At 41.9% G+C, this 21726-nt stretch overlaps 1 protein-coding gene and 1 non-coding gene across 2 annotated transcripts in view; one reads left to right on the top strand and one right to left on the bottom strand.

The window, feature by feature from the left end:
• Positions 1 to 21726, top strand: part of PLPP4 (phospholipid phosphatase 4) — a 148187-nt gene that overhangs the window by 9651 nt on the left and 116810 nt on the right. The gene's annotated exons all lie outside the window — the stretch shown is intronic.
• On the bottom strand, positions 2629 to 2733 carry LOC113884738. The gene has a single exon (XR_003509004.1). It is a non-coding gene; the product is annotated as a small nucleolar RNA U13 (small nucleolar RNA).

Raw genomic sequence — 21726 nt, 5'->3', positions numbered from 1 at the left:
TTCCAATGAATATTCAGGACTGATTTCCTTTAGGATTGACTGGATGGATTTCCTTGCAGTCCAAGGGACTCTCACATCTTCTTCAACACCACAGTTCAAAAGTATCCATTCTTCAGTGCTCACCTTTCTTTATGGTCCAACTCTCACATCCATACATGACTACTGGGAAAACCATAGCTTTGACTAGATAGACCTTTGTTGGCAAAGTAATGTCTGTGCTTTTTAATATGCTGTCTAGGTTGATCATAGCTTTTCTTCCATGAACAGTATGAAAAGGGGGAGGTTGAGATAGAGGTAAATAAAAGATACCTAATGTCACAAACAGGGAGATCCTAAAGGAAATCAACCCTGAATATTCACTGGAAGGACTAATGCTGAAGCTGAAGCTCCAATACATTGGCCACCTGATGCAAAGAAATGACTCATTGGAAGAGACCCTGATGCTGGGGATGATTGAGGGCAGGAGGAGAAGGGGGTGGGAGAGGATGAGATAGTTAGATAGCATCACTGAGTCAATGGATATGAGTTTGTGCAAACTCCGAGAGATGGTGAAGGACAAGAAAGCCTGGTGTGCTGCAGTCCACGGGGTCACAAAGAGTCAGACACGACTGAACACCTGAACGACGACAACAGTGTCGCAATGTAACACTGAGTGCAGCGCTCAGTGCCACAGCAGACATGAACCTGGAACTGGTGTCTGGGGAGTCTGAGGATGGTGTTCTGAATAATTGTCCAAGAAGTCATTGAGAAAAAGAAGAGGCTTATATGCATGTATAGGGGCTTCCCTGGTGGCTCAGTCGGTAAAGAATCGGTCTGCAATGCAGGAGACTGCTTATGTGTATGTGTGGGTATCCTTTAATTGACCTGTCTCTCCATCGTGGTTACAGGAAACAAGTTTTAATACTAACCATGTGCCATGTTCATACTAGGCATTTGTCACACCCTAGATGACTTAATCTTTTCAATCCTTTAGGAGGTGATACTGTTGTCCTAATTTACAGAGTTTTCAGTTCAGTTCAGTTCAGTTGCTCAGTCATGTCCGACTCTTTGCGACCCCATGAATCGCAGCACTCCAGGCCTCCCTGTCCATCACCAACTCCTGGAGTTCACTCAGACTCACGTCCATCGAGTCGGTGATGCCATCCAGCCATCTCATCCTCTGTCGTCCCCTTCTCCTCCTGCCCCCAATCCCTCCCAGCATCAGAGTCTTTTCCAATGAGTCAGCTCTACGTATGAGGTGGCCAAAGTACTGGAGTTTCAGCTTTAGCATCATTCCTTCCTAATGGAGATCAGCCCTGGAGATCACCCAGGGCTGATGTCCTTTAGGATGGACTGGTTGGATCTCCTTGCAGTCCAAGGGACTCTCAAGAGTCTTCTCCAACACCACAGTTCAAAAGCATCAATTCTTCGGTGCTCAGCTTTCTTCACGCATATAGATTAGCACAAGCTTTTTATGGGCTCTGATGAACAAGTGTAGCCATTGAACTTAGTTTTGTACATAATGTAGATAACCATTGGTTAGCTTGGAAGATATCCATAAACTGTTGTTAAGTGATAAAAAGCAGGTTACATAAGTGTGTATAAAGCTACTGTAATGTGGTAATAGAATAAAATCAATTTGTATCTATGTCGGTAAGAAAATAGCTATAAAGATAAACAATGAAATCTTAATGGTGGTTATTTCAGGCTGATGGGATTATATAATATTTGCTTTTTTTTCATTATAACATTTATTGTGTAATTATTTTACAGTAAACATTTATTACTTTCATACATAATTAGAAATTGACTTAGATGTTTCCTGTTATAGGGGAAAAAAGAAGCTAATTAAATATCCATAGACAGGGCACTGGATGATTCTTTTCTGATTGCTTTAGAAATATCTGAAGTGGGAATGTGTCAAAAATCAACCTTACTATATTTCATGTCAAATAAAATGTTTCAAGGAAAATCAGAAAGTAAGGATTAACACACAGGATGTGTGAGATCATGGTAAAACAGATATGATCAGATGTTATACGTGGAATTATAAATGGACATGAGCCTTTTGAAGAGTAACATCGCAGTGCGTAGACAGCCATAAAAATTATTCCTGTTCTTTGACTTAGAATGCTTTAAAAAATATGTTAAAACACTAATATAAAAGACACAAAATCTTCCTGTATAAAGATGTTCATTGTTATGTTCCATGCCAAGCAAATACAACTTGTCAAATAAAAATAAATTAAAGTTCAAATGGTCAAAAAAATTTCAAATGGTCAACATTTGAAGAAAAGTTGTAGAAGTTATGAATATAAAGAAATACTATGTAGCTATTAAAGTAACCTTTTTGAAAACCATGAAGAAACAGGGTAAAATTTTATGAAGTAATTGTTAAGGAAAACACTACACAAAAATGTATGTATTTCCAGACTATTGGAAATAGATCTGATTCGGACAAATGTTAGAAAAGATTACAAAAAACGAATCTGATGGGAATGAATGTTCCCCTTCACTTGAACATTATTTTAAAAATTAAAGCAATACAAAAGTTGTAAGTTTCCCAGAACTCCTGCACTTTTGCCAATTCCATTCCCTTCACTTTTTATTTTTTTTTATTTTTTTTTATTTTTTTTCTTTTTTTTTTCACATCAGACGGGTAATGTGCCGGTGTCGTAACAAGGTTTACAGGGAGGCACATGTCATGCAGCAGCATGAACACCCAATCATCATGCTCATGAACTACAAAAGGATCATCCCCTTCACTTTTTAAAGTTAAACTTTTAAACAAATATTTATATAATAAAAAAGAAAATACATTTTATCTATAGCTTAACTTTTTTAACTTAATATACCTTGGAGATATTTTCTATCTTTATAGATCTACTTGATTCCTTTTGCTGGCTGTGTAGTGTTCTGTTGTATTAACCTCTTCACAGAATTTTAAGAGTATTTTCATCTTTTGTTATAATAGACAACATTGCAGTTGTGCATATATTGTGATATACCTATTAAATTACTGCTGTGATAAACCCAATAAGTGAAATCTCTGGGCCAAAGGCCACATGTATTTTAAATTCTGATGGGTACTACCAAAAGTGAAAGTGGAAGTCGCTTAGAGGTGTCTGACTCTTTGTGACCCCATGGGCTGTCCATGGAATTCAGAATACTAGAGTGGGTAGCTTTTCCCTTCTCCAGGGGATTTTCCCAACCCAGGAATCAAACCCAGGTCTCCCACATTGCAGGGGGAGTCTTTACCAACTGAGTTATCAAGGAAGCTCTGCTGCAGCTGCTGCTAAGTCACTTCTGTTGTGTCCGACTCTGTGCGACCCCATAGACGGCAGCCCACCAGGCTCCCCCGTCCCTGGGATTCTCCAGGCAAGAACACTGGAGTGGGTTGCCATTTCCTGCTCCAGCGCATGACAGTGAGAAGTGAAAGTGAAGTCGCTCAGTCGTGTCTGACTCTTAGCGATCCCATGGACTGCAGCCTACCAGGCTCCTCCGTCCATGGAAGTTTCCAGGCAAGAGTACTGGAGTGGGTCACCAGTGCCCTTTCCTGGGTATTACCAAATTGCTACCCAAATGGCTATACCTACTTACATTCTACCAATAATTCAGAGGTATCTGTTTTTTTTTAACATCTTTGCCAATGCTGGATGTTATTAACAGTTTGTATTTATACCATGAGAGGGAATATATCATTTGCATCTTTTCACTCGTGTGTTGGAAATTTGTCTTTTTAACTAAAATATCTGCCATTTCCCTTTATTCATGCTTTTATTGGATCTTCACATTTATCTTCCTGATATGTAGGAGTGCTTTATTCTTAATAGCTATTGACCTTTTATTTCATAAGTTGCAAAACTTTTATACCTGTATGATTTTTAAATTTTTTTGCACTTTCTATTATTGTGCACAATTCAGTGATATAGTTAAATCTATCAGTCTTTTCCTTTTGGTTTCAGAGTTTCTGTCCTATTTAGAAAGGTGGCTCAGCTGGTAAAGAATCTGCCTGCAATTGGGGATATCTAGGTTCAGTCCCTGGGTTGGGAAGATCCTCTGGAGAGAGGAAAGGCTACCCACTCTGGTTTTCTGGCCTGGAGAATTCCATGGACTGTATAGCCCATAGGGTCACCATGAGTCAGACCTGACTGAGTGACTTTCATTTTCACTTTCACTTTTATCAGCTAAAACAGAAACATTTTTCTGTATTGCCTAGTATTTTATACTTTCCTTCTTTAATTTTAATTCTTTATTAGAATTTTAATTCTGTATGAGATTTAATTTAATTTTAATTCTGTATCAGAATTTTTTTAACTTATGGAATGAAGTGGAGGATTTAACATTTTTATTACATGTGGTTTGTCAGTTACAAAATAGACATTGTTTTCTCAGTGACTTCTTTATCATGTAACAAACTTCAGTATGTCCGAAGATTGCAAGTGCATTCTGCTGTGGTTATTTGTTTGCCTGGTTGTGGCTCAATATAACATTTTAATTACTGTAACTCTATAGTTTACTGAGATATCTGAAGGGAAATGGCCTATTCTTCCTGAGAAGGTTTAGATTGCAAGATCCAGAACCAGGATGTCTGGGGCTCAAAACACTAATCTGTTGACTAATTATGTGAACTTGGGTGGTTTGCTTTATCTCTCTGTGTTTCAGCTTCTTAGCCTTAAATAAGGAGATAATTACAGTGTTTGGAGAAGGAAATGGCAACTCACTCCAGAATTCTTGCTTGGAGAACCTCATGGACAGAGGAGCCTGGAGGGTCCCTGGGGTCACAAAGAGCTGGACACGACTTAACGACTGAACAACCACAGTGCTAAAATAGTTTCATTGAATTGAGATCAGAGACTGTGACTTGTGTGATTTCTAGTTTTTAAAAAAATTTTGTTATGATTCTCTGTATGGTCACATACATAGTCAATTTTTAAATTTACCTACAGTGTAAATTTTTGTAAATTTACATAGTTTGAACATAACGAATAGTTTCTGTTTGGTAGATATAAAGCTCTAAATATATTAAAGCAAGTTAGCTGTGCTGTTCAAATCCTCATATTTTCACTCTTTTAAATTTGTTCTTTTAAATGTGAAGATATGCTCCCTATGTCAAACTGGGGTAATTAAAGCTTTCACATTTTTTGAGGTACTAATATTTATTTTGTATTGCTTCGAACTTATTCTGTTTTCTTTTAAGTGGTGCTCATTTTTGTGTTTTTTCCCCCCTTTTGTTTCTTGCTTTGCTGAATAGTTCAACTTTTCTTTGCTACCTCCTTGTTTTTTCCTTTAGTGATTTGTAACTGAGATTACTATGTCCATTTCTGGGTAGTGTTCTTAAATTATCTTTAATTCTGATGAAATTGAACCTCTTATCATCATGAAGTTTCAATCTTTGTTTTAATGTTCTTTATGTTAAATTCTACTTTATTTACTTTTAATATGTAGCTGCATTATCTTTCTTCAGATTAATGTCTCCACAGAATGTACTTTTCAGTCTTTTTATTTTCAACCTATCTGTATTTTTATGTTTAATGTATAAAACTATGACTCTTAGAAATAGCTTTTAGTTGTGCCTTTTAATTTTATCCAGTCTGACCAGTCTCCGACATTCAGTTGGAATGGTTAAGCCATTTGCAGTTAATGCAATGGATATGGTTGGGTTGAAGCCTACCACCTTCTTATTTGATTTTTATTTTTTTCACCTATTCTTGTTTCTCTTTTTCTGTCTTCTTTTAGGCTAATCAAATACTTGTTAGTATTCCACTTTATCTCCTTTATTGTATTTTAATTATAGCTCTTTAAAAAATTCATATGATTCTCTATACATTACAGTATGCATTTTTTACTTGTCATTGTTAAGTCAATATTATACCATTTTATGTACAATGTAAGAATCTTTAAAAAAACATGTTTTTCTCATGCCTTTGGTACATTGTCTTAGGTTTCACTTTTATGTGTAAGCCCCATAAAACATTTACATTATTCTGTCTTAGCAATTAATACATTTTTACAGAAATTAAATTTTAAATATATGTTTACCCACACATCTACCATTTCTAGTACTCTTTATTACTTCTTGCATATTTGATTTTCCCTTTAGGATTCTATCCCTTCAGCCTAGATAACTTCCTTTAGCATTTCTTGTAGGGCAGGTTTGCCAGAAATGAATTCTTTTGGCTTTTGCCTTATTGGATTTGTCTTTATTTTGCCTTAACTTTGGAAAGACATTTTTGTTTGTTATAGAATTTTAGATCAACAATTTTCTTTCAGTACTTTGCTGCTGCTGCTGCTGCTAAGTCGCTTCAGTCGTGTCCAACCCTGTGCGACCCCAGAGACGGCAGCCCACCAGGCTTGCCCGTCCCTGGGATTCTCCAGGCAAGAACACTGGAGTGGGGTGCCATTTCCTTCTCCAATGCATGAAAGTGAAAAGTGAAAATGAAGTTGCTCAGTCGTGTCCGACTCTAGCAACCCCATGGACTGCAACCTACCAGGCTCCTCCATCCATGGGATTTTCCAGGCAAAAGTACTAGAGTGGGGTGCCATTGCCTTCTCCGTTTCTTTAGGGATGGCTTTGAATTGTCTTGTAGATTTTAATGTTTTGATGAGAAGTCAGCCGTCACTCTTCTGAATGCCACATGTTTTCCTGTTGGCTGATGTTAAAACTTTATTTTCATTTTTGGTTGTCAGCAATTTGTCTATGATATGTCTCATTTGGTCTCATTTATATATATTTTTTTTACAGCTCAAGTAGACAGATCTTTTATTAGATAGACAGTAGATAGTACACTCCTGAGACAAGGGAGCAGGCCAACCCCAGAGGAGTGGCACATTTGTATGTTTGCTGCTTAGTTCATAGAGATTTTTGGAGCGATGGTTTGATGTCTTTCATCAATTAGTTATTCTCAAGACATTATTTTTTCAAATATTTCTTTAGCCCCAGTCTGTCTGTCTCTCCTCTCCCTCTGGTTCTTCAGTTATGTATATATCAGACAGTTTATTATTATTATTATTCCCCAGGTCTTGGGTAGTTCTTTCTGTTTTTCTTTTCTTTTTTTTTTTAGTTTCCCTCTCTGTGACTTAGTTTAAGATAATATCTATTGACTTTTCTTCAAATTCACTAATTCTTTATTCTGCCATATCTATTTTTTTTTGGTAAGCCCATGCAACAGATGTTTTATTTCAAATGCTTATTTTTTTCAGTTATATATTGCTAATTTCCTTTTGATTCTTTTTTATAGAGTTTTAGTTTCTTTGTGATATTTTCCACTGGCTCACCTATTCTTGTCATCTTTCCCTAGAATTAAACATATTTTAGAGTAGAAAGTCCTTTTCTGCTATTTCCATTGTTAGGATGATCCATGGTTTTGTTTTTTTCTCTCTGAATTATGGATCATGTTTTCCTGTTTCTTTACTTGTGTCATGATTTTTAATTGTGTGTTGGCTATTATGAGACACTTGACTGTTGCTGTCCTCTGAAAAATGTTGAGTTTTAAGCTTGTAGGCAGTTAATTTACTGTGGAGTCACCTTACTAGAAGCCTTGGTTCTAGGTTGTGTTTGGATAAGTCTGTGTTGGTTTTGCTTTAGATACTAGGGTGTGTCCTTAAGTTCTAGGATGTGTTTCTTATTCCTGTGGTTTGACCCTTTTGAGGTTTCAGTTGAAAGTGTAACTTGGGGAAATTTCAACTCCAAACTCTGTCTCCTGGCTGCCTAAGTCTGTCCTTCACTCTTTACACTATGGCTGTTACTTTCTCTCTCTCTGTGGTTTTTTTTTTTTTTTCCAGTGCAAACATATATATGAATAATGTCAAATGACCACAGAAACTCATGATTGCCCACATTGTGAGAGAGAGCACTTAATAAGACCAAACCTTTAATGGAGGTGGTGGCATTTCCTTATTATTTAAGCAATTATATATTTTGCAGAAGAAGAATACACATTCCCAGCTATATTTACAATTTAGCTAATTAAAACTGCCCAAACTGAGATTTCTGGATATTCTACGCCTAGAAATGTGGTCACTAACAGGTGTACCCAAATAATACCACTAGGAAGTACTGTTGCTACAGCCAGTTGCCTCAAATACTATTTTCCACAACCACAGAAAATTTGAAAACTTAGTTAAACCCCAAACTACAGTTGCTAAAATAAATACTGCATAGGTATTTTCAATTAAACTTAAGTTTTTATGGGGCAAATCTTAATAAACCTAAGGTAGCAAGCTTAGTTCTTCTGTGGCCAAAGGCCAATGTTTATAGGCTTCTTAAACAACCAGTTTTGCCCGAGACAACTCATTACTAAAAATTTGAATTACCCCAGAACACAAAGTAAACATTATATTGAGTTTGATCCACTGGTTAACTAGGTGGTTGTTGCTTAGTCGCTAAGTCACGTCCGACTCTCTTGTAACCCCAGTGACTGTAGCCTACCAGGCTCCTCTGTCCATGAGATTTCCCAGGCAAGAACACTGGAGTAAGTTGCCATCTCCTTCCCCATGTGGCTGTTACTTTCCATTGTTGTAATTTGTGCTCTTCTCCTGCGTGTTGGAATTTCTGAGTTTGCCAATGATTCGGAGGAAATTTGTACATGGAATTTTGGATTCCCACTCTCTGTCTAAACTCCTTAACAGGGATGTGTCTCCTTTCTTGTATTATCCAGTATTTTCTCGCCATATGCTTTGTGTTTTCCATAATGTTTTTTTTTTTGTCTTCTGCTTTGCTAGTCGGTGCCCCTTGAGGCTCTTCAGCCTGGATATGGAGTTTATGTTCTTCATTCTTTTGAGTGGACTTCTGAGAGGGAAGAAAGACAAACTGCAGGTTCAATTAGTCTTCTTGAACTAGATGTCTCTTTCAAAAACCTTTTTCAAATTTTTCTTTGATACAGTGTTTATATTTTATATGAATATTATATTAAAAATTGATTCTTCCACTTGTGAATATTTTTATAGTTTTCTGAGTCATCAAGTAAGTGGTCTCCTCTTTGCTAATCTAAAATCTTAGCTAATTTCCAAGATTTGGCTCAGAATTTGCTTTTCTGTGGTATCTTATTTAAATATACTAACTCTAAATGTATATAATACTGATGATAAAGTTACAAAAAAGTCCCGCATATATCTTTTTTTTTTAATGATAGAAATACTTGGTTTTCTGGATGTATTGGGTTTTAATTCAGTCTTGTGGACAAGTGAAAATGTCTTCAGCCATGTAATGAGAACATATTAAATTAGATATAAAAAATATGAATACCTTATTTATGTAAAAACACAAGAAACAAAGATACTTATGCTTTGATTTTTTTCTAGATGCAAAATATCCTTTCATTGTTTCGTAAAAGGAGCAGATTGGGATTGCTTGGCTCCAGGGGTGATGATGATGATAATAGCTAATATTTATTGAGCACTCACTGTATGCCAGGCAATTTATGCAAGGCAATTTACCCTTGAAGTCTTCAATCCTATGAGGTAGGAGTTTTATAATTCTTCATATTTTTGGATGAGAAATCCAAGGCTTAGAGAGGTTTAAGAACTCACCCAGCATCAGACTGTTAATAAGTGAGATGAAAGTGCCTTCAGTGAAATATTTAAATTGAGTGTTTAATGCGATGGAACAGTTTGCATCAGATTTGGGTAGAGAGGGGAGAAAAGGGTCTGGTGGTGAGGCTTTCTGGTAATTAAATGACCCTGACATCCTCAGTGAAGTCACGGACATGAAGGGGATTGACGTACGCTGAGCAAATGGAACTCTGACATTTTACCAGAAGGCACCACAGAGTGAATTATATCTTATCCTGCGTCTGACCTGGGAGTCTCGAGGGCTTATCTCATCTGTCTTCCCCTCTGTGTTGTTTTTTTTTTTTTCCTGTCTTTAACAGGGGGCTTCAATCACGTCCTCCTTGTTCAGCGGCGGAGGCAAACCTAGACCCCCAGTCTCTTGATTCTTGGCCCCAGGGGCTGCTCAGCACATGACCTCCTCTGCTTCTGATATGGCATAGGTCCTGCCCATTTGCATTTGGGCTCCTCTTTTCCCCATCCTGTTGGGATCATCTGAATGCAGTTGCCTTTCTTGATAGCCTCTGTGGGGAGCTAGCTGGGAAGCCACTTTTCAGGGCTCACTCTTGTCAATGTATGGCAAAAACCACTACAATATCATAATTAGTCTCCAATTAAATAAATAAATAAACTAAAACACACACACACACACACACACACTTGCTCAAAAGGAAGTCCTTGATCCAACATCTTCCCCCGCCGCCCCCCACCACTTCCAGTTATAAGATGAATAAATTCTGGGGATCTAATGTACAGCGTGGTGATGATGGTTAACGATACTCTATTATATATTTGAAAGTTGATCGTAACTGCTCTGTACACAAGAAAGACACGGTGGTTATGTGACACGATGCAAGGGTTAGCACTACTGCAGGGAGCGTTTTGCAACACATGCTTATCAGACTAGCATCGCACATCTTAAACATACATGAGGTCTACTGTATCTCCATCAAGCTGGGAAAGAAAGAAGTCCTGACAGTTCCCTCCCGTGTGTGGTCACACTTCCACAGGACACAGCAGAGGGGTGTCTCCAGGCCGAGAGAAGGTGAGGTGACGAGCCAGCCATGCCTGAGGGTGGTGTCCACTCCTGGTGGTCAACCTGACCTGGGGCTTCCTGTGGACTTTGTTCTAAGTATCGGGACAAGGGATGCAACCTGAAGTTCTGGGGTGGGTGTGTCTGGAGGTGTTTTCTCTCCAAAGTCCAGCTTTAGAAACTGAGGGGCACCACGTTGCACACTCAAAGTGTGTGTTCGTTGGCAGAGTGACTGCAGCTGATGATGCATTGCTCTATTTGGCCCAGTTCCCTTGTCCTGCGAGCAGGAGTAGATGACGTTTAAGGGCAGGGAGCCACTGCCCTCACTTAAGATACCATTGAAATCCCCTCCATTCCTTCACTTCTGCAGCCTGATCCGTGCTTGGGTTGAGTCCCACTGTGCCAGGCCCGGGGCACAGAGAAGAAGGATGCGACACGCCAGCCCTGGTCACATGGCCAGTGAACAGCAGAGCCTCTGTATGTTGGGTTACAGCCAGGCCAGTCTTTCTGGCCTGGGGACTTACCAGTGCAAGAAGACTTGCCAGGAGTTAGGGGGTTGCAGTGGGATCAGGGCCTTGGGGGAAAAAACAACAGTGCTCAGAGTGGGGCGACAAAGTAGTGTATAGGACACCAGGGAGCAGCTTTGCCTGGGGCCAGCCACACCCTTCTCTAGGTAGACCTTGCGGCTGGCCCTCCAGCCCCAGGGACTGTCCTTGGAGCTGCTTTGCCATGAGAAATAGCAGCTTCTTTCTTTTTAAGTGCTTTCTCTGTGCTTTGTGGGCAATTAGCTCTTCTCATCCACACAACATGATGTGAGTGCTGTGATTTTTTTCACCTTACAGGGGGCAGAGGTGCTGAAGTGCGGGGAGGGGTGTGATCTGTCTGTGGTTGTCTGCTCATAGGTGGTGGAGGTGGAATTGGAGTCCAGGCCTGCCTGGCTCTGATCGCTCTCTGTTCCCATTGTTCTGCGGCTGCACTTCGGTGGGGGATTAGCTTTGTTCCGAGTCACCCACACGATTCCCTGGTGGCTCAGTTGGTAAAGAATCCACCTGCAATGCAGGAGACCCTGGTTCGATCCCTGGGTCAGGATGGTCCCTTGGAAAAGGAAATGGCTCCCCACTCCAGTATTCTTACCTGGGAAATTCCATGGACAGAGCCTGGTGGGCTACAGTCCATGGGGTCGCAGGGTCGGAAGTGGCTTAGTGACTAAACCACCACCTGCACAATGGCCTGCTGCCCACTATGTCTGGTGTGGATCTTGGTCACAACAAACCTATAGTCAGATGTACCTGAGTCTAGCACTGAGGTCCAGAATCTGGAGCCAGGCTGCTTGGCATCCACTGCTGCCTCCACTTCAGCTTAGGTTACTTTAACCTCTCCTTCCTCAGTTTACTGACCTGTAAAATGGGGATAGAAATAGTACCTGCTGGAACCTGTCAGGGGATAAATACTGGCCGAGTGATGCCTGGCACGTAGGGAGCACAAATGTAAGCTGTTATTTTTTTCTTGCTTAAATGTGAAAGTGAAAGTCGCTCAGTCATGTCCAACTCTTTGCGACCCCATGGACTATACAGTCCATGGAATTCTCCCGGCCAGAATACTCAAGTGGGTAGCCTTTCCCTCCTCCAGGGGATCTTCCCAACCCAGGGAGTAAACCCAGGTCTCCTGCACTGCAGGTGGATTCTTTACCAGCTGAGCCACCAGGTAAGCCCTGGTGTAATGTATTTTTTATTAATTTATGTTTTACTGCAGTATAGTCGCTTTGCAATGTCGTGTTAGCTTCTGCTGTATGTACAGCAAAATGAATCAGTCCTACATATGCGTAGACACTCCCCCTTTTGGATTTGCCTGCCGTTCAGGTCCCGCAGTGCATTAAGCAGAGTTCTCTGTGCTACACAGTGGTCTCCCATCGGTTGTCTGGTTTATGTTGCTGTTCTGTCACTTGGTCGTGTCTGACTCTTTATGACCCCGTGGACTGCAGCGCACCAGTTTATACACAGTCTCAATAGTGTATGTGTCAACCCCCATTACTATCATACTCACAAGCACTCATCTAGAAATTTTCCTACCCATCTTCTCGCCCTGTCGTCAGAACAACCTCTTTTTCTGCACCCTTCTCTGGTGGTCTTCTTGTCACCCTGACCTTATCTCGCCTGTGAGAGCCGTTTGTGTATAAGAATTATGTGTCTGTCTTCACTGTGATCATTGTTTCTTTCTTGACCAAGTGGAACCTCTCCCTGGATGTCAGCAGGCATTGTTGGAAAACAGTGCCTGCCTTGGAACAGCAAACATAAAAAGCATCCGATGAAGCTTGATTAATTATCTGTGTACTATATGCCTAAAGCGTGAATCATGGTTTTCATTTCCTTCTCAAGAATGTGAGTTGCCTGCTTTGAATTAATCCAGCAATATAGTGGGGTTTTTTTTTTTGTTTGTTTGTTTGTTTGTTTTAAATCTCCCTACTGCTGTATCAGCACTCAGAATTATTGCCTGAGGGTTTTCTTTTATCTTTGCAGAGAATCTGAAGGTGTGTCGAATAATTTTTGGCTTCAATTTAATCATTTCAAGTTTGTAAAAAAGAAGGGAAAAGAACTCTGTGAAGATCGTGCTCAGGAAAGAAGGGTCCCTCCTGTCAGTTTTGTTCGCTTGTATCTGAGATGTTTTGAAAATCACTCTGGGTTTTTCTGCTGGCTGTGCTGGAAATCACAACTCTTTGCTTACATCAGGAAATCAGGAAGCAGGGCTCACCCCGGACCAAGTGGGGTTCAGTTTCACACTGAACGGAGTCAAGTCCTAGGTACAAATCCATGTCAGATATAAAGAAGTCCTGGCACAACTTCCCCGTGTGGCCTTGGGTTTGAAAGCATTTCCTCATTTGACTACAAGCTTCTCAAGAAGAGGAGTCTGGACCTTTGTGTCACCGCTCTCTGTCCCGCCCCTGATATGTGGCTGACACAAAATAGATGCTCAGAAGATGCGGAGTGAATGATATAACTGATTTCCGGTCACTTTATCACCTTCTAGAGGAAGAGCCCTTCCAACCAGGGCCTCCCGGGCCTGCAGACAGGAAGTCAGAAGCCAAGGCTTGTCCTCAGATGTGCAGAGAAGCTGGGAGGAACAGTTGTAGGAGGACACGTGTCACTAAAGGAAGACAACGTTTCCTCCCCAGGAAGAAATGCAGTGCACAGAGGGCCAGGAGCTGCATGGAGAGGTCCTGTGGGTTTGCTACTCTCTCAGCTTCCTGGGGAGCCTGGCAGACCTCTGGGCTGCCTTCCTTGGGCTCTGTCATTTAGAGACTGTGCAGGGTGGGAGAGAGCAGGGAGGTGGCAAAGTGGCAGAGGGGTAGTGTGGCCGCGTGTGTGTTTGATTAAATATCCAGACACACACCAGGCTTTGCCAGGCCTCCATCTCCGCCCCACCCCCGCCCCCAACAGGGCCCGCACCCACAACTGTCCAGACAACCTTCTGGTAAAGGGTCCTTGGTGGGGTCATACCCATTTCCCCAGATGCAGGCTCTGCGATCAGTTACTTCCCATCCCTCCTTGGGGGTTAGCTGCTTCGTCTGTTTGCATTACCTCTGACCTGAGGTTTACCTCTTCTGGGACCTCAGCTTTTAAACAAGTCATCTTTGTTAGAATTCTTTCATTTTACTTTAATGATTTTTTAAAATTATGACACAAATATAGGCTTGGTGCAGAAAGCTCAATAGAAAGAAAAAAAATGGAAAGAAGATGGAATTATTTATGATCCTACCACCCAGAGAAAGCCAGAGTTAACATTTTGGTTTTGCATTCTTTTAGTCTTCTTCCATTCCCTCACCCCTACTCATACCATGATACATGATACTTTTTCTGCAGAGAAGGTATGCTTTGTCTGAAAGAGAATTGTGTAGGCTGCCTTTTTCATTTTGCATTATACCCTCAACATCTTTCTATACCAATAAATATTCTTCCCCAACTTGCTCTTTTAAAAGCTGTGAGAGATGGCAGAATCTGCTGCCCCCAAATATGCCACTCTGGCATAAAGATTATTTGAGGTTGAGGGCAGTTGAGAGGAAGCAGATGCAGGAAGGGCTTCCTGCCCTCCCCCTATTTTCCTAAAAGCAGAGCATTAACTTTCAAGGGTATCCATCCACCTGTCCGCACTAGGAAGGACTGAGACCTTTGAAAGTGAAAGTGAAGGTTGCTCAGTTATGTCTGACTCTTTGAGACCCCATGGACTCTACAGTCCATGGAATTCTCCAGGCCAGAATACTGGAGTGGGTACCCTTTCCCTGCTCCAGGGGATCTTCCCAACCCAGGGATCGAACCCAGGTCTCCTGAATTGTGGCTGGATTCTATACTGTCTGAGTCACAAAAGAAGCCCAAGAATACAGGAGTGGGTAGCCTATCCCTTCTCTGGAGGATCTTCCCGACCCAGGAATCAAACTGGGGTTTCCTGCATTGCAGGCAGATTCTATACCAACTGAGCTATGTTTTCTTCTATGTATTAACCTCCCCATGGTTTGCTGTCCTTGGAAACCTAAAACATCTTTCAATTGTCCTGTCATTTCTTCACTAAATCATGGTTCTTTCTTGGGGGTGCTATATAAACTGGAGTTCTAAGCCACTACTTAGAGTTACTCATTTTCCCCTGGATATCCCCCATGTATACATGAGATATCCATGTTAATAAACTTCTGGTTCTTTATTTTTCTTGTTAATTTTTTGTCTTTTGTTATAGGAGTCCCAGCCAAGAATTCGGAATGGTAGAGGGAATGTTGTTTTTTTCCTCTCCTACAGCTGTAACACAATCCATTAAATTAGGCAAATAATCTAATACAGTAAACAGACTGGAGTTGGACATTAGTGGTCTGTCTCTGGTTTTTAGCTGATGTAGACAAGGAACCAGAGATCAAATTGCCAACATCTGTTGGATCATCAAAAAAGCAGGAGAGTTCCAGAAAAACATCTACTTCTGCTTTATTGATTATGCCAAAGCCTTTGACTATCTGGATCACAACAAACTGTGAAAAATTCTTCAAGAGATGGGAATACCAGACCACCCGACCTGCCTCCTAAGAAATCTGTATGAAGGTCAAGAAGCAACAGTTAGAACCAGCCATGGAACAACAGACTGGTTCCAAATTGGGAAAGGAGTACGTCAAGGCTGTATATTGTCACCTTGCTTATTTAACTTATATGCAGAGTAAATCATGTGAAATGCCAGGCTGGATGAAGCACAAGCTGGAATCAAGATTGCTGAGAGAAATACCAATAACCTCAGATATGCAGATGACACCACCCTTATGGCAGAAAGTGAAGAAGAACTAAAGAGCCTCTTGATGAAAGTGAAAGAGGAGATGAAAAAGTTGGCTTAAAACTCAACATTAAAAAACTAAGATCATTGCATCCAGTCCCATTGCTTCATGGCAAATAGATGGGGAAACAATGGAAACATGAGAGACTTTATTTTTGGGGGCTCCAAAATCACTGCAGATGGTGACTGCAGCCATGAAATTAAAAAACTATAAAGGGAGAGCTGGACTATAAAGAAAGATGAGTGCCGAAGAATTGATGCTTTTGAGCTGTGGTGTTGGAGAAAATTCTTGAGAGTCCCTTGGACTGAAAGGAGATCCAAATAGTCAGTCCTCAAGGAAATCAGTCCTGAATGTTCACTGGAAGGACTCATGCTGAAGCTGAGACTCCAATACTTTGGCCATCTGATGTGAAGAACTGACTCATTGGAAAAGACCCTTATGCTGGGAAAGATTGAAGGCAGAAGGAGAAGGGGACAACAGAGGATGAGATGGTTGGATGGCATTACCAACTCGATGGACATGAGTTTCAGCAAGCTCCAGGGGTTGGTGATGGACAGGGAAGTCCGTGGGGTTGCAAAGAGTCAGACACGACTGAGCAACTGAACTAGAACTAGAGACACCCCTGTGTTGAACAGGGTTTATGGCTCATGCCTTGCCATACACATCTCTGATTAGGTTCATAGGCTTAATTCTTGGAGGAGGGATTCCTGGGTCAAAGCATTTTTTCCCCTCTACTTTCATTAGCTTGCCATCCAGAAAGGTTGTACCAATTAACATTGCTCCTTGCAATGTGTCATCTGTTGGTTCTCCTTACCATTCCTGCTCAACTGTCTCCTGCTGGAGAAATCCTCACTGAACATTCTGTTCAATGTCTCACGCCCTATCCTATCATAGTATCATATCAAGCCTTTTTGTTTTTTAATAGCACTTACTTTAATCTGAAATGATGTTCAGTTCAGTTCAGTTCAGTCGCTCAGTTGTGTCCGACTCTTTGCGACCCCATGAATCGCAGCATGCTAGGCCTCCCTGTCCATCACCAACTCCTGGAGTTCACTCAGACTCACGGCCATCGAGTCAGTGATGCCATCTAGCCATCTCATCCTCTGTCATCCCCTTCTCCTCCTGCCTTCAATCCCTCCCAGCATCAGAGTCTTTTCCAATGAGTCAACTCTTCACATGAGGTGGCCAAAGTACTGGAGTTTCAGCTTTAGCATCATTCCTTCCAAAGAAATCCCAGGGCTGATCTCCTTCAGAATGGACTGGTTGGATCTCCTTGCAGTCCAAGGGACTCTCAAGAGTTTTCTCCAGCACCACAGTTCAAAAGCATCAATTCTTCAGTGCTCAGCTTTCTTCACAGTCCAACTCTCACATACATACATGACCACAGGAAAAACCATAGCCTTGACTAGACAGACCTTTGTTGGCAAAGTAATGTCTCTGCTCTTGAATATGCTATCTAAGTTGGTCATAACTTTCCTTCCAAGGAGTAAGCGTCTTTTAATTTCATGGCTGCAGTCACCATCTGCAGTGATTTTGGAGCCCAGAAAAATAAAGTCTGACACTGTTTCCACTGTTTCCCCATCTATTTCCCATGAAGTGATGGGACCAGATGCCATGATCTTCATTTTCTGAATGTTGAGCTTTAAGTCAACTTTTTCACTCTCCACTTTCACTTTCATCAAGAGGCTCTTTAGTTCTTCACTTTCTGCGATAAGGGTGGTGTCATCTGCATATCTGAGGTTATTGATATTTCCCCCGGCAATCTTGATTTCAGCTTGTGTTTCTTCCAGTCCAGTGTTTCTCATGATATACTCTGTATATAAGTTAAATAAGCAGGGTGACAATATTCAGCCTTGATGTACTCCTTTTCCTATTTGGAACCAGTCTGTAGTTCCATGTCCAGTTATGGACATGTTATGTCCTGACCTGCATATAGGTTTCTCAAGAGGCAGGTCAGGTGGTCTGGTATTCCCATCTCTTTCAGAATTCTCCACAGTTTATTGTAATCCACACAGTCAAAGGCTTTGGCATAGTCAATAAAGCAGAAATAGATGCCTTTCTGGAACTCTCTTGCTTTTTTGATGATCCAGCAGATGTTGGCAATTTGATCTCTGGTTCCTCTGCCTTTTCTAAAACCAGCTTGAACATCAATCAGGAAGTTCATGGTTCATGTATTGCTGAAGCCTGGCTTGGAGAACTTTGAGCATTATTTTACTAGCATGTGAGATGAGTGCAATTGTGCGGTAGTTTGAGCATTCTTTGGCATTGCCTTTCTTTGGGATTGGAATGAAAACGGACCTTTTCCAGTCCTGTGGCCACTGCTGAGTTTTCCAAATGTGCTGGCATATTGAGTGCAGCACTTTCACAGCATCGTCTTTCAGGATTTGAAATAGCTCAACTGGAATTCCATCACCTCCACTAGCTTTGCTCCTAGTGATGCTTTCTAAGGCCCACTTGACTTCACATTCAAGGATCCATTATTTATTGGCATCCCTGTTTAGCGGCAACTCACTTGGCAGGTTGTAAGCCCTGTGAGTGCAGGGGCCTTGCCTGCTGGGGGTCACTGCTGTTGGGCAGTGCCTTTCAACCAGTCAGCCGTTTCCACTACACTTGTGCATCTTGGCGTGCAGGATAAATTTGCTGAATGAACATATGTTTACCCATAATGTCAATGACACTTGTATCATCATGCATTAAAATTGTTATTTTTATTCTAAAACGAAGGATGCCAAGCATCTCTTAACACACTGCTGGTGACCAGTGGCCCTCAGGTGATGGCATGACTCCATTTGGTGTACTGAGGGGTAAGGCCCCTTTCCCAAGCCCTAACTTGGGTTTATAATTACTGTGGTTTGTTTCTTTTGGCTTAATTTTTCTCTCTTCTTGAAAAGTTATAGACAGTTACCCAAGTTATGTTTCCACTTCTGATTTGCAGCTACTAGTCTGCCAAAGCTTTGAAAGGAGAAAGCCACCTTATTAATCTTGTGTATAAAATAAGAATGAATAGGTTTAGCTTGAGGGTCTGAATAGCTCTGCAGTGTTTAACTGCTTGAATATTCTGTGTGCCCAGAGGCTTTTTTGACTTCTTTTTTTTGGTTCTTATAGGACGATTGGAGAAGGGAATGGCAATCCACTCCAGTATTCTTGCCTGGAGAATCCCATAATCTGGCAGGCCACACTCTATCGGGTTGCAAAGAGTCGGACACGACTGAGCGACTAACACTACTACTATAGGAGGATAGTATTGATAATTAAGTCCTAAATGAGCAGAGTATTGCAATTCTTGTTACTGAGGCTGTCTCTCCTTTGAGTACAAGGGGAAGCATGGCTAACATAGTAGTTAGATATTGAACAACTAGCGTATCTAGAGAATACTGGCAGTGGCTGTGCATCTGGGACGTGGCTGGGGGATGCTCTCAAGGGTCATGCCTCTGGACTCTGAATCTGGCTTCCTCTGTCCAAGGTTTTTATGAGCAACTTGGATAAGGACACAGAAAAAGCAGGCTTATCAAATTTGCGAATAACACAAAACCAAGATGGAAGGCTAATACGTAGGATAATAGAATCAAGATTCATAAAATTCTTGGCAGGAATGATGGGTCTGAAACTAACAAGGTAAGCCCTAACAGGATTACGTGTGAAGTCCTGCATCTCACTTCAACAGAGTAGGCTGCAGCTGCCAGCGACGGGAGGGGCCTGATTTGAAGGCCATTTGGGTAGCGAAGACCTTGGAGGCCTGTGGGTTTCTTAGATGCAACATTAAAAAAACTAAGGATGCCTTATATACTGTTAACAGCAGTACGGCCTCCAGATCTAAGGATGGCAAATGGCCTCATAGAAATTCCTTCCCGCAGAACTTCTCTTCGTTGTCCATCTCCCCACAGCCTCACCCAACTCACATGGTGTTCAGACCCCAGCTGGGCTCCTTCTCTGAGGAACCTTCCCTGAGCCGGCAAGATGGAGTGAGTTATGCTCTCCTGGGTGCTCAGACAGCATCACGGCTTCCCCAGTGTAGTCTCCCCAAACCTTGTGGCTATCTGTCTGACTGTTCATCTTCCTCTTTGGATCCAGGGCTCTTGGAAGGCAGGGACTGTATCTTCTCCCTGAATGCTCCATTCTGAGCAGTGCTTTTGAACTGTGGTGTTGGAGAAGACTCTTGAGAGTCCCTTGGACAGCAAGGAGATCAAACCAGTCCATCCTAAAGGAGATCAGTCCTGAATACTCACTGGAAGGACTAATGCTGAAGCTGAAACTCCAATACTTTGGCCACCTGATGCAAAGAATTGATTCAGTGGAAAAGACCCTGATGCTGGAAAAGATTGAAGGCAGGAGGAGAAGGGGACAATAGAGGATGAGACAGTTGGATGGCATCACTGACTCAATGGACATGAGTTTAAGTAAACTCTGAGAGTTGGTGATGGACAGGGAGGCCTGGCGTGCTGCAGTCCGTGGGGTTGCAAAGAGTTGGACACGATTGAGCGACTGAACTGAACTAAGCAGTAACACTGCGATTGGCACACAACAGAGGCCAGTGGATGCCCTGGTCGGGGGTATATCCATTCCCAGAACCTGGGTAGGGTCCTGGACCAGCTAGTGACTGGTTTGCAGACTTTTTCCTGTGACAAACAGGCGATAGAATTGTGGATGCTCAGCTAGACCATGCCCAGGTGTAAGCCTCCAAGAAAGAAGGGTGTGGACCATCTCAGGGGTTCCAGGGCAGTGCAGGGAAGCACAGGGATTCAAGGCCTTGGTTCCTTGAATGCCTGAGCGTGAAGACAGCATGGAGCTGTCCAAGCACGTGCAACCACTGACTTGCTAGGAGCTACTCACTGACTGTGAAGAGAGGAGAGGAGTTTTAAATGGCAAATATAGAAACTGAAAGCTAATGATAATAAGAACCATCAGAATAGCTAACCCTTCCAGGCCCTCCCCAGGTGTCAGGCACTTTGTGTAACTGAGTCCCCATGGCCTCCCTGTGGGGTTTCAGTCAGTTCAGTTCAGTTGCTCAGTCGTGTCTGACTCTTTGTGACCCCATGAATCGCAGCACACCAGGCCTCCCTGTCCATCACCAACTCCCGGAGTTCACTCAGACTCACGGCCATCGAGTCAGTGATGCCATCCAGCCATCTCATCCTCTGTCATCCCCTTCTCCTCCTGCCCTCAATCCCTCCCAGCACCAGAGTCTTTTTCAGTGAGTCAGCTCTTCGCATGAGGTGGCCAAAGTACTGGAGTTTCAGCTTTAGCATCATTCCCTCCAAAGAAATGCCAGGGCTGATCTCCTTCAGAATGGACTGGTTGGATCTCCTTGCAGTCCAAGGGACTCTTAAGAGTTTTCTCCAACACCACAGTTCAAAAGCATCAATTCTTCAGCGCTCAGCTTTCTTCACAGTCCAACTCTCACATCAATACATGACCACAGGAAAAACCATAGCCTTGACTAGACGGACCTTATTTGGCAAAGTAATGTCTCTGCTCTTGAATATGCTATCTAGGTTGGTCATAACTTTCCTTCCAAGGAGTAAGCATCTTTTAATTTCATGGCTGCAGTCACCATCTGCAGTGATTTTGGAGCCCAGAAAAATAAAGTCTGACACTGTTTCCACTGTTTCCCCATCTATTTCCCATGAAGTGATGGGACCAGATGCCATGATCTTTGTTTTCTGAATGTTGAGCTTTAAGCCAACTTTTTCACTCTCCACTTTCACTTTCATCAACAGGCTTTTGAGTTCCTCTTCACTTTCTGCCATAAGGGTGGTGTCATCTGCATATCTGAGGTTATTGATATTTCTCCCGGCAATCTTGATTCCAGCTTGTGCTTCATCCAGCCCAGAATCTCTCATGATATACTCTGAATATAAGTTAAATA

The sequence above is a fragment of the Bos indicus x Bos taurus genome, chromosome 26 (assembly GCF_003369695.1).
Source record: "Bos indicus x Bos taurus breed Angus x Brahman F1 hybrid chromosome 26, Bos_hybrid_MaternalHap_v2.0, whole genome shotgun sequence".
NCBI classification, from domain to species: domain Eukaryota; kingdom Metazoa; phylum Chordata; class Mammalia; order Artiodactyla; family Bovidae; genus Bos; species Bos indicus x Bos taurus.
The sequence above is the reverse complement of the archived record's forward strand: the minus strand, read 5'-3'. Positions and strand labels throughout refer to the sequence as shown.